Below are 12652 nucleotides of genomic sequence, written 5' to 3'. Positions count from 1 at the left end.
TGAAACCAGCTCCAGACAGTCTGTATGTCTGAGAGTTTCTCCTAGCCTGGTACCGTACTGTAGGTGCTGAAACCAGTCCAGTCCACATATTGAGAGGTTTCTCCTGCCTCTAGTCTCCATTATTGACTCATGAGAATAATGCTCAAAGTAATGTCTGGAATGGACTAAATGGAATGGCAGCAAACCATGTGTTTCTGTATGTCAATGTTTGATGTATGGGTTCCCTAGCCTGGGTCATGCTGAAACCAGCTCCAGTCCAGTTGATAGAATACTAGTGTTGGGGCACGGTGGACTGCTGAGGGATTAAGGCTCATAATAATGTCTCCAGCAAACCATGTGTTTGATGTATTTGATGCCATTGGTTCCACACCAGTCTGCACCGTCCTCCCCAATTAAGGTGCCACCAACCTCCTGTGGTTCAGCACCTACAGTACATACGGCATGGATACAAAGCTGGGGTTGTCCAACTGCTTTCAGAGATGTACTGGGTGTGCAGGTGGGTCATCTAACCCAGTGGATACTGCTGAGGGGAGGACGGCTCCCAATAATGTCTGGATGAGGGTTATGACCTGAATGAAATGGTATCAAACACATGTAGGCTGAGAGAATCTTCAGATTTTCTCTGGATTAAACTGAGAGAATCTACAGATTTGCTCCAGGTTAAACTGAGAGAATCTACAGAGTTGCTCCGGGTTAAACTGAGAGAATCTTCAGATTTGCTCCGGATTAAACTGAGAGAATCTTCAGATTTGCTCCGGATTAAACTGAGAGAATCTTCAGATTTGCTCCGGGTTAAACTGAGAGAATCTTCTCACCCTGTGGTTTATTAACTGATGTAGTGATGTTGATGCCTTTTACGACCCACATCTAGAAGCTACAAAGAAATAAACACAAACCTAGTAAAAGTATTTTGATAGCTTTTTCAACAAGTAAGCTTCAGTGCATAAAATAAAGCTTTAGTGCATTCTTTTATGATCCTGTAAAGTATTTCTGGACAAGAGAAAGACTCATGGTTAAGCCTACACTGTTGTTGAGGACCAAATCAGCCCTTATTTCATTTAAAGTTCCCTGAATACCAAATAATACAAACTATAAAAATGCATCTACACAACAGGACATTCCTCTACAAAGTTGAGTTAGCCTATACCTTAGGCTTACATTGATTACTCTCCTGTGAGAATTCTACACAATAGCAGGTTGATAGGTGGAACATCTGTAGGAGCTCTGGGAGAGATGATAGCATGTTCTTTTGCTAATTAGGGGTCCTTAAACCAATTGCCCACGATTGTGCCGTTTGGTTGTTATGCTAATACTATAGAATGTGTTTACAGCAGTTGTTAACCAACTTAAATACCCTGACCCTATGTGTCTTTCTTCCTCCACAGATCCTGAACAAATACGAGTCCTGGATCTCGTTTCTTAGCAGCGTCCGTTACTGGATGGCCTTCAACATCGGCGTGTCAGTCCTACTTCGGCTGCGTCCAGTGTATCAGCGGACCACTGGGGATGTACAGGAACAACCTGCTCCACGAGTTCATAGAGGATTGGTACAACCAGACCTTCATGGGCAGCCACTGTAGCCGGCTTGACCGCCACCTCACCAACCGCGTGCTGAGCCTGGGCTACGCCACCAAGTACACGGCCCGGTCCAAGTGCCTGACCGAGACCCCCATCACCTACCTGCGCTGGCTGAACCAGCAGACCCGGTGGAGTAAGTCTTACTTCAGAGAGTGGCTCTACAACGCCATGTGGTTCCACAAACACCACCTCTGGATGACCTACGAGGCTGTCATCACCGGGTTCTTCCCCTTCTTCCTCATCGCCACGGCGATACAGCTGTTCTACCAGGGGAGGATCTGGAATATCCTTCTCTTCCTGTTGATCGTCAGGCGGTCGCCCTCATCAAGTCCTCCTTTGCCTCTTGCATGAGGGGCAACATCGTCATGGTCTTCATGTCCTTCTACTCAGTGTTGTACATGTCCAGTCTGCTACCGGCCAAGATGTTCGCTATCGCCACTATAAACAAGGCTGGCTGGGGCACGTCAGGGAGGAAGACGATCGTGACTAACTTCGTAGGGCTCGTTCCCATATCGGTCTGGTTCACCATCCTCTTCCTTGGCATTATCTATACGGTCGTCCAGGAAACCAGAAAAGATTTTCCTTTTTCCAGACTCTGAAAAGATAGTCTTAATCGTTGGTGCGATAGTGTACGCCAGCTACTGGGTCATGCTCTTGACGTTGTACATGGTACTGATCACTAAATGTGGCAAGAGGAAGAAAGAACAGCAGTATGACATGGTGCTGGATGTATGACATCCCCCTCCTTTCCTTCTCCACTGAAACTCCTCGATTGGGTCTTAAACGCCACTCTATTTCCTGTGTAGTGCACTACTTTTTGACCAGGGTCCATACAGGGTTCTGGTCAAAAAGAGTAACACACTTTTTCCGGATCAGGGTGCAGTTCGAGGCATGACATGCTCCCTCTCAACGTTTACAAAGTGAAGAATCTCAAACTGCTCATTGATTGTTGGACTCTCGGCAGGTGACGTGAAGTGACGATGCCAGAAGAGCGATATCATTGCTGCTGTGACTGACTGCAACAAGAAACTACAGATATTTCCTTCTGAAATATTATGATGATGAGGTAAAAAAAATATATTAAAAAATTGAACTCTTGTTTGGTGATGTGTTTTGCCAAATGGGAAACCACCAAATGGACATCCTGTTTTTCCACATAGATACACAGAGATGATATGCATAATGTCCTATGCACTTTTACGTCTCACTCCCATTGTGCATAATGCTTGACAGAGTCATTTGAAGATGAAATACCTCAGTGGTTATGCTTTTCATTGTATGAGTGAGTGATCGGGATGCACCCAGAAAATGGCTCGTTCTTGATTATAACATAATTTATGATGTTTTTTTGGTCATATTTGTCCTCTTTTTTTATACACAGTTGTTAATGAAAGTCAAAGCTGGAATTTCTCAGTTCTTTGGCCATGCTGTATCTGTTGACGTGTTACTTTGTAATTTACATATTATATTTTAATGCCTTTTTATATAGACTTTTTTAAATTCTATTTTTGCTTTAATAAACACCAAAGATTCTTTATTTTCATTCATTTTTTTATATAAAATGGAGAGAAAAAAATGCATTGTGCATTCAACTGTTATAACAATGATGTGTGTATCTGACCAAAAATGTGAAGTTAACAGCTGGGTTTTTGTCTGCAATGATAACAATAAAATGCAATTCTAGGGATAAGTTATTGAATACAAGAAGGGTGATTAACCTGTGTTTTTTTTAATGTACATTGAAAGAAAACCAGCGATATTTATAAGAACATTCTGTGGTTTATAGATAATTATATATTTGATAATATACATTTTCATAATAGACCTTATAGAGACCATCGTTGGTTGTGGAGAGGAAGCCATTCTGCAGGATTTTGCTCCAGCCCTAATCTTAAATAGCCTTTCGCAAATCTAAATGAGCAAGACAGCACAAACAGATCTGGGACCAGGCTAGCTCTAACACACTCTAATTTACTGATCAGCACAAACTAATCTGGGACCAGGCTAGCTCCTAACACACTCTAATCTACTGATCAGCACAAACTGATCTGGGACCAGACTAGCTCTAACACACTCTAATTTACTGATCAGCACAAACTGATCTGGGACCAGGCTAGCTCTAACACACTCTAATTTACTGATCAGCGCAAACTAATCTGGGACCAGGCTAGCTCAAACACATTCTAATCTACTGATCAGCACAAACTGATCTGGGACCAGGCTAGCTCTAACACACTCTAATCTACTGATCTGGGACCAGGCTAACTGTTCCTGCAGGGCAGGAGCAAAGCCTGCCACGCAGTATCTCTTCAGGCTGCGGTTTTGACCACCTCTTGCCTTACTGTAGGACTTCCTGAAATAGGTTTCAAGGTTTCATACGAGTTCAGAGGAGGACATTCGTCACATGATGCATTCTGAAAACTGTATAAACAATGTGTTAATCCACATCAGATTAAAATGCCAAAAGATACATTTTAGCAAAAAAATGTAATGATCTATTCAGAGTATTGATTATTGATTATTGACTCTTTAGAGAGTTTAAGAACACATTTTAATCCATTTTATTAGAATTGATCAGACCGAATATTGAACCGTGACTTTGGGATCATGGGTAGTATTATCCTGAAGCACTTTTGTGTTGTGCCAAAAAATAAATAAATAATGTCTTACTATGTCTAGAACGTTGTCATCATTGATCTGTAATACTACTACTGTCATAATGAATATGTGTGACTCCTGCGTGTATTATAACACTGATGGTCAGTAAAACACACTTGTTTGCACATAAAAATGAGACATTCTCACGAGTGTAGTAGTGTTAGTTTACAATGGCGGATGTTGCTGTTTGGCTGCTGTTGTGTTTTATTGTTTCAATGGAGACTGAATCTGGAATCTGGAGAATGAGGGCCTTTCTCCAGACAAGTATCACAGGGTGGAGAGTTGTCATGGCAGAAGTTTATTTATTGTACACAAAACGTTTTAGTATACTGTAGCAGAGTAGTGAAATCAGTCACGTCTAGACTTTGGCCATTCCATAAGAATCCTCTCACTGATCTTCCCAGGTCATCCAGGAGGTTCACTTTGAATGAGATACATCACATGGTATTAATGGGGAAGATTTGTCTTTTCTTAAAGCGGAATTCTCCCAGAATTCTCTCAGAATTCTCCCACGGAAATCTCTCACGGAATTCTCCCACGGAATTCTCCCACGGAATTTCTCACGGAATTCTCCCACGGAATTCTCTCCTGGAATTCTCCTACGGAATTCTCCCACGGAATTCTCTCACAGAATTCTCTCACGAATTCTCCCACAGAATTCTCTCACGGAATTCTCCCACAGAATTCTAACTCAATACTCTATTACTCAATACAGCCCATTCCAGAGTACAGAACTAGGTTATTACTCACACAATATGACATGTTCAAGTCCTCCTAGACTAACATTGGATTGAACACCTGCTGTTAAAATCCTCCTGAGTTCTGCTGTATTTCTGTCCAGTCTCCAACATGGCTCCCAAATGACCCAAGTCAAGAAAGAGTACACTATATGGGGAATAGGGTTCCATTTCTGATGAAAACTCTTGTCTGGTCTCAGACCATAAGGGGAAAAAATGGAACCGCAACATTGTACTATACCACTTTCAACAGGTGGTAAAAAAAAAGAAATCCAGCTTCTTCCTGGTTGGTTGGGTCATGGAAAGAAAAAGTACATGTGAATTCTCTCAGTACTGCACAGCCACCAAGCCAGCTGTGTTTTCTCTGTCTAGCTACCTCACTGTAGTAACAGACCGAGAGACCCAGTCATACATCCAGAACGGCACATGTGGGCAACATCCGGAGCCAAGTCCCCCAGTGAGTCACACCTGGGTTCAAAAACTATCCGAAATCCTTATACATACTTTGTCTATGTTTGATTGAGCTGCCTGGCAAAAATGGAACCAATGGAATCATTCCAAATGTGTAAAACCCCACCCATCGGGCACTCCAGGCAGGCTAAAGCAAACGCTGAAAGTATGTGAAAGATTTTGAATACTACTTCAACCCAGGGTCTGCAGTGCGTCAGCAGTGAACGCCATTCCCAGCTTTGCCAGAGGCATTAAAGTAGCGCTCAGAGCTGGAGCTATTCCCCTCTGTGGGAATGAATGTATGTAACTCATGTCATGTTCTCCTGCATGCAGTTCTTGGTCAGAGCTGCCAGACTCTGCACAGTGGAATCATTAGCAGTACAGCTGATACATATACCATGAGGATCTGTGGGACTGAATAACTCAACCATTCTAGAAGCCATTGAGACTCTAAAGAACACATTGGCTGTTGTGAATGTTCTAGATGTGAAGAGTTTCATTCCAAAACGCTATAGTGGAGCAAAAAAGTATTTAGTCAGCCACCAATTGTGCAAGTTCTCCCACTTAAAAAGATGAGAGAGGCCTGTAATTTTCATCATAGGTACACTTCAACTATGACAGACAAAATTTGAAAAAAGGGGACCTAGTGAATGACCTGCAGAGAGCTGGGACCATAGTAACAAAGCCTACCATCAGCAGCAAGGGCATTGTAGATGAAACGTGGCTGGGTCTTTCAGCATGACAATGATCCCAAACACACCACCCAGGCAACGAAGGTGGCTTCGTAAGAAGCATTTCAAGGTCCTGGAGGGCCTAGCCAGTCTCCAGATCTCAACCCCATAGAAAATATTTGGAGGGAGTTGAAAGTCCGTGTTGCCCAGCAACAAAGCCTTACCATCAGTAACACACTATGCCGCCAGGGACTCAAATTCTGCAGTGCCAGACGTGTCCCTGCTTAAGCCAGTACATGTCCAGGCCCGTCTGAAGTTTGCGAGAGAGCATTTGGATGATCCAGAAGAAGATTGGGAGAATGTCATATGGTCAGATGAAACCAAAATATAACTTTTGGCAAAAACTCAACTCGTCGTGTTTGGAGGACAAAGATTGCTGAGTTGCATCCAAAGAACACCATACCTACTGTGAAGCATGGGGGTGGAAACATCATGCTTTGGGGCTGTTTCTCTGCAAAGGGACCAGGACGACTGATCCGTGTAAAGGAAAGAATGAATGGGGCCATGTATCGTGAGATTTTGAGTGAAAACCTCCTTCCATCAGCAAGGGCATTGAAGATGAAACGTGGCTGGGTCTTTCAGCATGACAATGATCCCAAACACACCGCCCAGGCAACGAAGGGGTGGCTTCGTAAGAAGCATTTCAAGATCCTGGAGTGGCCTAGCTAGTCTCCAGATCTCAACCCCATAGAAAATCTTTGGAGGGAGTTGAAAGTCCGTGTTGCCCAGCAACAGCCCCAAAACATCACTGCTCTAGTGGAGATCTGCATGGAGGAATGGGCCAAAATACCAGCAACAGTGTGTGAAAACCTTGTGAAGACTTACAGAAAACGTTTGACCTCTGTCATTGCCAACAAAGGGTATATAACAAAGTATTGAGATAAACTTTTTGTTATTGACCAAATACTTATTTTCCACCATAATTTGCAAATAAATTCATTAAAAATCCTACAATGTGATTTTCCGGATTTTTTTTCTCATTTTGTCTGTCATAGTTGAAGTGTACCAATGATAAAAATTACAGGCCACTCTCATCGTTTTAAGTGGGAGAACTTGCACAATTGGTGGCTGACTAAATACTTTTTTGCCCCACTGTATATATGCATGTTCTGAATCTTTCTTTTGTTTAAAGAATTTATGAAAGAGATTGGTGTGTTTTCGCCATCTAATCATGGAACGGGGTTGTTGAATGACAGACAGGTGTGTTTAAAACCTATCACTACATGGTTTCATGTCAGAGACAAACCATCGCATGTTGTTGCAAAACAAGATACAATGTATTCAGGAAGTATTCAGACCCCTCCCCCTTTTTCCACATTTTGTTACGTTACAGCCTTATTCTAAAATGTATTAAATTAAAACTATTTCCTCATCAATATACACATAATACCCACAGTGACAAAGTGAAAACAGGTTTTCAGAAATATTTGCAAATGCATTAAAAATAGAGAACATAAATACCTTATAAAAAAGCTCCGCCTTATCTCAGTTCACTGGTCACGATGGCAACACCCATCCGCAGCACGTGCTCCAGCAGGTGTATCTCACTGATCATCCCTAAAGCCAACACCTCATTTGGCGCCTTTCGTTCCAGTACTCTGCTGCCTGTGACTGGAACGAATTGCAAAAAATCCCTGAAGTTGGAGACTTTTATCTCCCTCACCAACTTCAAACATGTGCTATCTGAGCAGCTAACCGATCGCTGCAGCTGTACATAGTCTATTGGTAAATAGCCCACCCTTTTTCACCTACCTCATCCCCACACTGTTTTTATTTATCTACTTTTCTGCTTTTTGCACACCAGTATCTCTACCTGTACATGACCATCTGATCATTTATCACTCCAGTGCTAATCTGCAAAATTGTAATTATTCGCCTACCTCCTCATGCCTTTTGCACACATTGTATATAGACTCCCCTTTTTTGTACTGTGTTATTGACTTGTTAATTGTTTACTCCATGTGTAACTCTGTGTTGTCTGTTCACACTGCTAAGCTTTATCTTGGCCAGGTCGCAGTTGCAAATGAGAACTTGTTCTCAACTAGCCTACCTGGTTAAATAAAGGTGAAATAAAAACATTTTTTTTTTTTTTTTTTTACATAAGTATTCAGACCCTTTGATCATCCTTGAATTGTTTCTACAGCTTGATTGGAGTCCAAATTCAATTGATTGGTCATGATTTGGAAAGGCTAACACCTGTCTATATCAGGTCCCACAGTTGACAGTGCATGTCAGAGCAAAAACCAACCCATGAGCTCGAAGGAATTGTCCATAGAGCTCAGCGACACTATTGTGTCGAGGCACAGATCTGGGAAGGGTACCAAAACATTTCTGCAGCATTGAAGGACCCCAAGAACACAGTGGCCTCCGTCATTCTTTAATGGAAGAAGTTTGGAACCACCAAGACTTTTCCTAGAGCTGGCCGCCCAGCCAAACTGAGCAATTGGGGGAGAAGGGCCTTGGTCAGGGAGGTGACCAAGAACCTGATGGTCACTCTGACAGAGCTCCAGAGATCCTCTGTGGAGATAGGAGAACCTTCCAGAAGGACAACCATCTCTGCAGCACTCCACCAGTCAGGCCTTTATGGTAGAGTGGCCAGACGGAAGCCACTCCTCAGTAAAAGGCACATGACAGCCCACTTGGAGTTTGCCAAAAGGCACCTAAAGGACTCTCAGATCATGAGAAACAAGATTCTCTGGTCTGATGAAACCAAGATTAAACTCTTTGACCTGAATGCCAAGCTTCACGTCTGGAGGAAACCTGTCAGGGACTGGGAGACTAGTCAGGATCGAGGGAAAGATGAGCAGAGGTAAAGTACAGAGAGATCCTGAATGAAAACCTGCTCCAGAGCGCTCAGGACCTCAGACTGGGGCGAAAGTTCACCTTCCAACAGGACAACGACCCTAAGCACACAGCCAAGACAACGCATTAGTGATTTCGGGACAAGTCTCTGAATGTCCTTGAGTGGCCCAGCCAAAGCCCAGACTCTAACCCGATCAAACATCTCCGGAGAGACCTGAAAATAGCTGTACCGTGACGTTCCCCCCGTCCTGACAGAGCTTGAAAGGATCTGACAGAAAACAGTCCAGTAATCAATAAACATTCATCTGTAACAAACACCAGGGCAATAATCAAGCAATAAGAAACGGGGGCGGCTGACTAATAAAGCCCAACCGTACAACCAACTCAAAACAGTAATCAATAAACACATAAGGAGAGCGAGAAAAGCATCAGTGGCATCTAGTAGACCGGCGACGAGCCGAGCGCCACTGGAACGGGAAGGGGAGCCACTGGAACGGGAAGGGGAGCCACTGGAACGGGAAGGGGAGCCACTGGAACGGGAAGGGGAGCCACTGGAACGGGAAGGGGAGCCACTGGAACGGGAAGGGGAGCCACTGGAACGGGAAGGGGGAGCCACTGGAACGGGAAGGGGAGCCACTGGAACGGGAAGGGAGCCACTGGAACGGGAAGGAGCCACTGGAACGGGAAGGGGAGCCACTGGAACGGGAAGGGGAGCCACTGGAACGGGAAGGGGAGCCACTGGAACGGGAAGGGGAGCCACTGGAACGGGAAGGGAGCCACTGGAACAGGAAGGGAGCCACTGGAACGGGAAGGGGAGCCACTGGAACGGGAAGGGGAGCCAATGGAACGGGAAGGGGAGCCACTGGAACGGGAAGGGGAGCCACTGGAACGGGAAGGGGAGCCACTGGAACGGGAAGGGGAGCCACTGGAACGGGAAGGGGAGCCACTGGAACGGGAAGGGGAGCCACTGGAACGGGAAGGGGAGCCACTGGAACGGGAAGTGGAGCCACTGGAACGGGGAAGGGGAGCCACTGGAACGGGAAGGGGAGCCACTGGAACGGGAAGGGGAGCCACTGGAACGGGAGCCACTGGAACGGGAAGGGGAGCCACTGGAATGGGAAGGGGAGCCACTGGAACGGGAAGGGGAGCTACTGGAACGGGAAGGGGAGCCACTGGAACGGGAAGGGGAGCCACCTTCGGTCGGAGTCGTGACAAGTGGGAAAATACTATTTCATCCATTTTACAATAAGACTGTAACGTAACAACATGTGGAAAAGGTAGTACTGGAAGGTTTTACACTGTCAAATGTGACAAATGATACATTTGTGACATCAATATTTAAATTGAATTTGTTTTTATCTTGGCTCTGGTCAAAAGTAGTGCACTATATAGGGAATAGGGTGCCATTTGGGACGGGGCCAAACTCTAACCAAACACTGTAGCATGAGGCTAGAATTGGTGTTAAATATACAGGATAGGAAAATACCATTCCAGATAACCAATGGGTATACAGGATAGAAACATACCATTCCAGATAACCAATGGATATACAGGATAGAAACATACCATTCCAGATAACCAATGGATAAACAGGATAGGAACATACCATTCCAGATAACCAATGGATATACAGGACAGGAACATACCATTCCAGATAACCAATGGATATACAGGATAGGAACATACCATTCCAGATAACCAATGGATATACAGGATAGGAACATACCATTCCAGATAACCAATGGGTATACAGGATAGGAACATACCATTCCAGATAACCAATGGATAAACAGGATAGGATCATACCATTCCAGATAACCAATGGGTATACAGGATAGGAACATTCGTTCAGATAACCAATGGATATACAGGATAGGAACATACCATTCCAGATAACCAATGGATATACAGGATAGGAAACATACCATTCCAGATAACCAATGGATATACAGGATAGGAACATTCCATTCCAGATAACCAATGGATATACAGATAGAACAGCCCATTCCAGATAACCAATGGGTATACAGCGTTTTGCAAATAACCCCTGAATGAATCTACAGTACACACTAGGCCAACCTTACATGAATCTACAGTACACACTAGGCCAACCTTACATGAATCTACAGTACACACTAGGTCAACCCTACATGAATCTACAGTACACTAGGCCAACCTTTACATGAATTCCACTGAATTAATTTATTTTTAAGTTTATACTTGTGACTTCAATGTTATTACAACTGTTGGCCTTAATAAGACAATTAGATTTGGGACATACTAGAGCATGGTTACTGTAAGTTATAAACACTAGGCTAGGTGAAGAAGGCACTGAATAATTGTTAGGAATCGAGAGGTCATTACAGTACATTTTATAGATTTGGTCTCTTTCCTCAAGACACCCAAATGTGGCTGGCCACTATACCATTATCAGTTTCCCATGGTTTTATGAGGTCAAAATGCATACTTAATGAGGGTATATATATGTAAATAAATAGATAACATCTATACACATAGAAAGGTTGTCCAAGGCCATGCGATCTGAGTCTTAATAGCTGTGTTTAATTCAGCATCAACTATTGCTTCCACATGCTTATATAGTTACATTTATTATTTTTTATGCTTTATTTAAACTTTATCTACCATTCAGCGTCATCTACCATTCCAACACATCACCATTCAGCATATCTACCATTCACGCTTATCACTATTCGCGTAATTATATTCACTTTGCCATCACTATTCAACTGTCTACATCAGCATCTACTACTATTCAAGCCATCTACTATTATGCATCACCATTCAACGGCATCTACAAATAATCGTCTACTATTCAACGCCGTCTACCATTCATGTCGTCTACCATTCAACGCCGTCTACCATTCAACGCCATCTACCATTCAACGCCATCTACCATTCAACGCCATCTACCATTCAACGTCCATGCTCACCATTCAACGCCGTCTACCATTCAACGCCATCTACCATTCAACGCCATCTACCATTCAACGCCATCTACCATTCAACGCCGCCTACCATTCAACGTCGTCTACCATTCAACGTCATCTACCATTCAACGCCATCTACCATTCAACGTAATCTACTATTCAACGCCATCTACCATTCAACGCCATCTACCATTCAACGTCATCTACCATTCAATGTCATCTACCATTCAACGTAATCTACTATTCAACGTTGTCTACCATTCAACGCCGTCTACCATTCAATGTCATCTACCATTCAACGTCATCTACCATTCAACGCCATCTACCATTCAACGCCATCTACCATTCAACGCCATCTACCATTCAACGTCATCTACCATTCAACGCCATCTACCTTTCAACGCCATCTACCATTCAACGGCATCTACCATTCAATGTCATCTACCGTTCAAGTGTCTGTTCTCAAGATGTCCTGTTCACTTATCTCCAGGGGGTTTTGTCTCTTGCCTCCCAACATTAAACATGTGTTTTATTTCATTTGTGTCATTGTTTCGCCCAGCGGGGAATGGTCCAAACAGAGACAAATGAAGAGACCCTCCCTCCCCTCGACAGCAATTATTTACTGACTGTCGTCATTAGTCTTTCAAGACCAACAGCACATTCAGAGAAATCATATTTACCCTGCCGCCGTTAATAAAATCACAGATGGAACTGGAACCCAGAATCAACGAAACGCACCGCCTGCCTT

General features: G+C 43.7%; 1 pseudogene; it reads left to right on the top strand.

Moving 5' to 3' along the window:
• The first annotated feature begins 1088 nt into the window (after positions 1-1088).
• On the top strand, positions 1089-2383 carry LOC135536000 (hyaluronan synthase 2-like; annotated as a pseudogene).
• The last annotated feature ends 10269 nt before the right edge of the window (positions 2384-12652 follow it).

This window comes from Oncorhynchus masou, unplaced genomic scaffold (assembly GCF_036934945.1).
Source record: "Oncorhynchus masou masou isolate Uvic2021 unplaced genomic scaffold, UVic_Omas_1.1 unplaced_scaffold_5426, whole genome shotgun sequence".
Taxonomy (NCBI): Eukaryota; Metazoa; Chordata; class Actinopteri; order Salmoniformes; family Salmonidae; genus Oncorhynchus; species Oncorhynchus masou.
The sequence above is the reverse complement of the archived record's forward strand: the minus strand, read 5'-3'. Positions and strand labels throughout refer to the sequence as shown.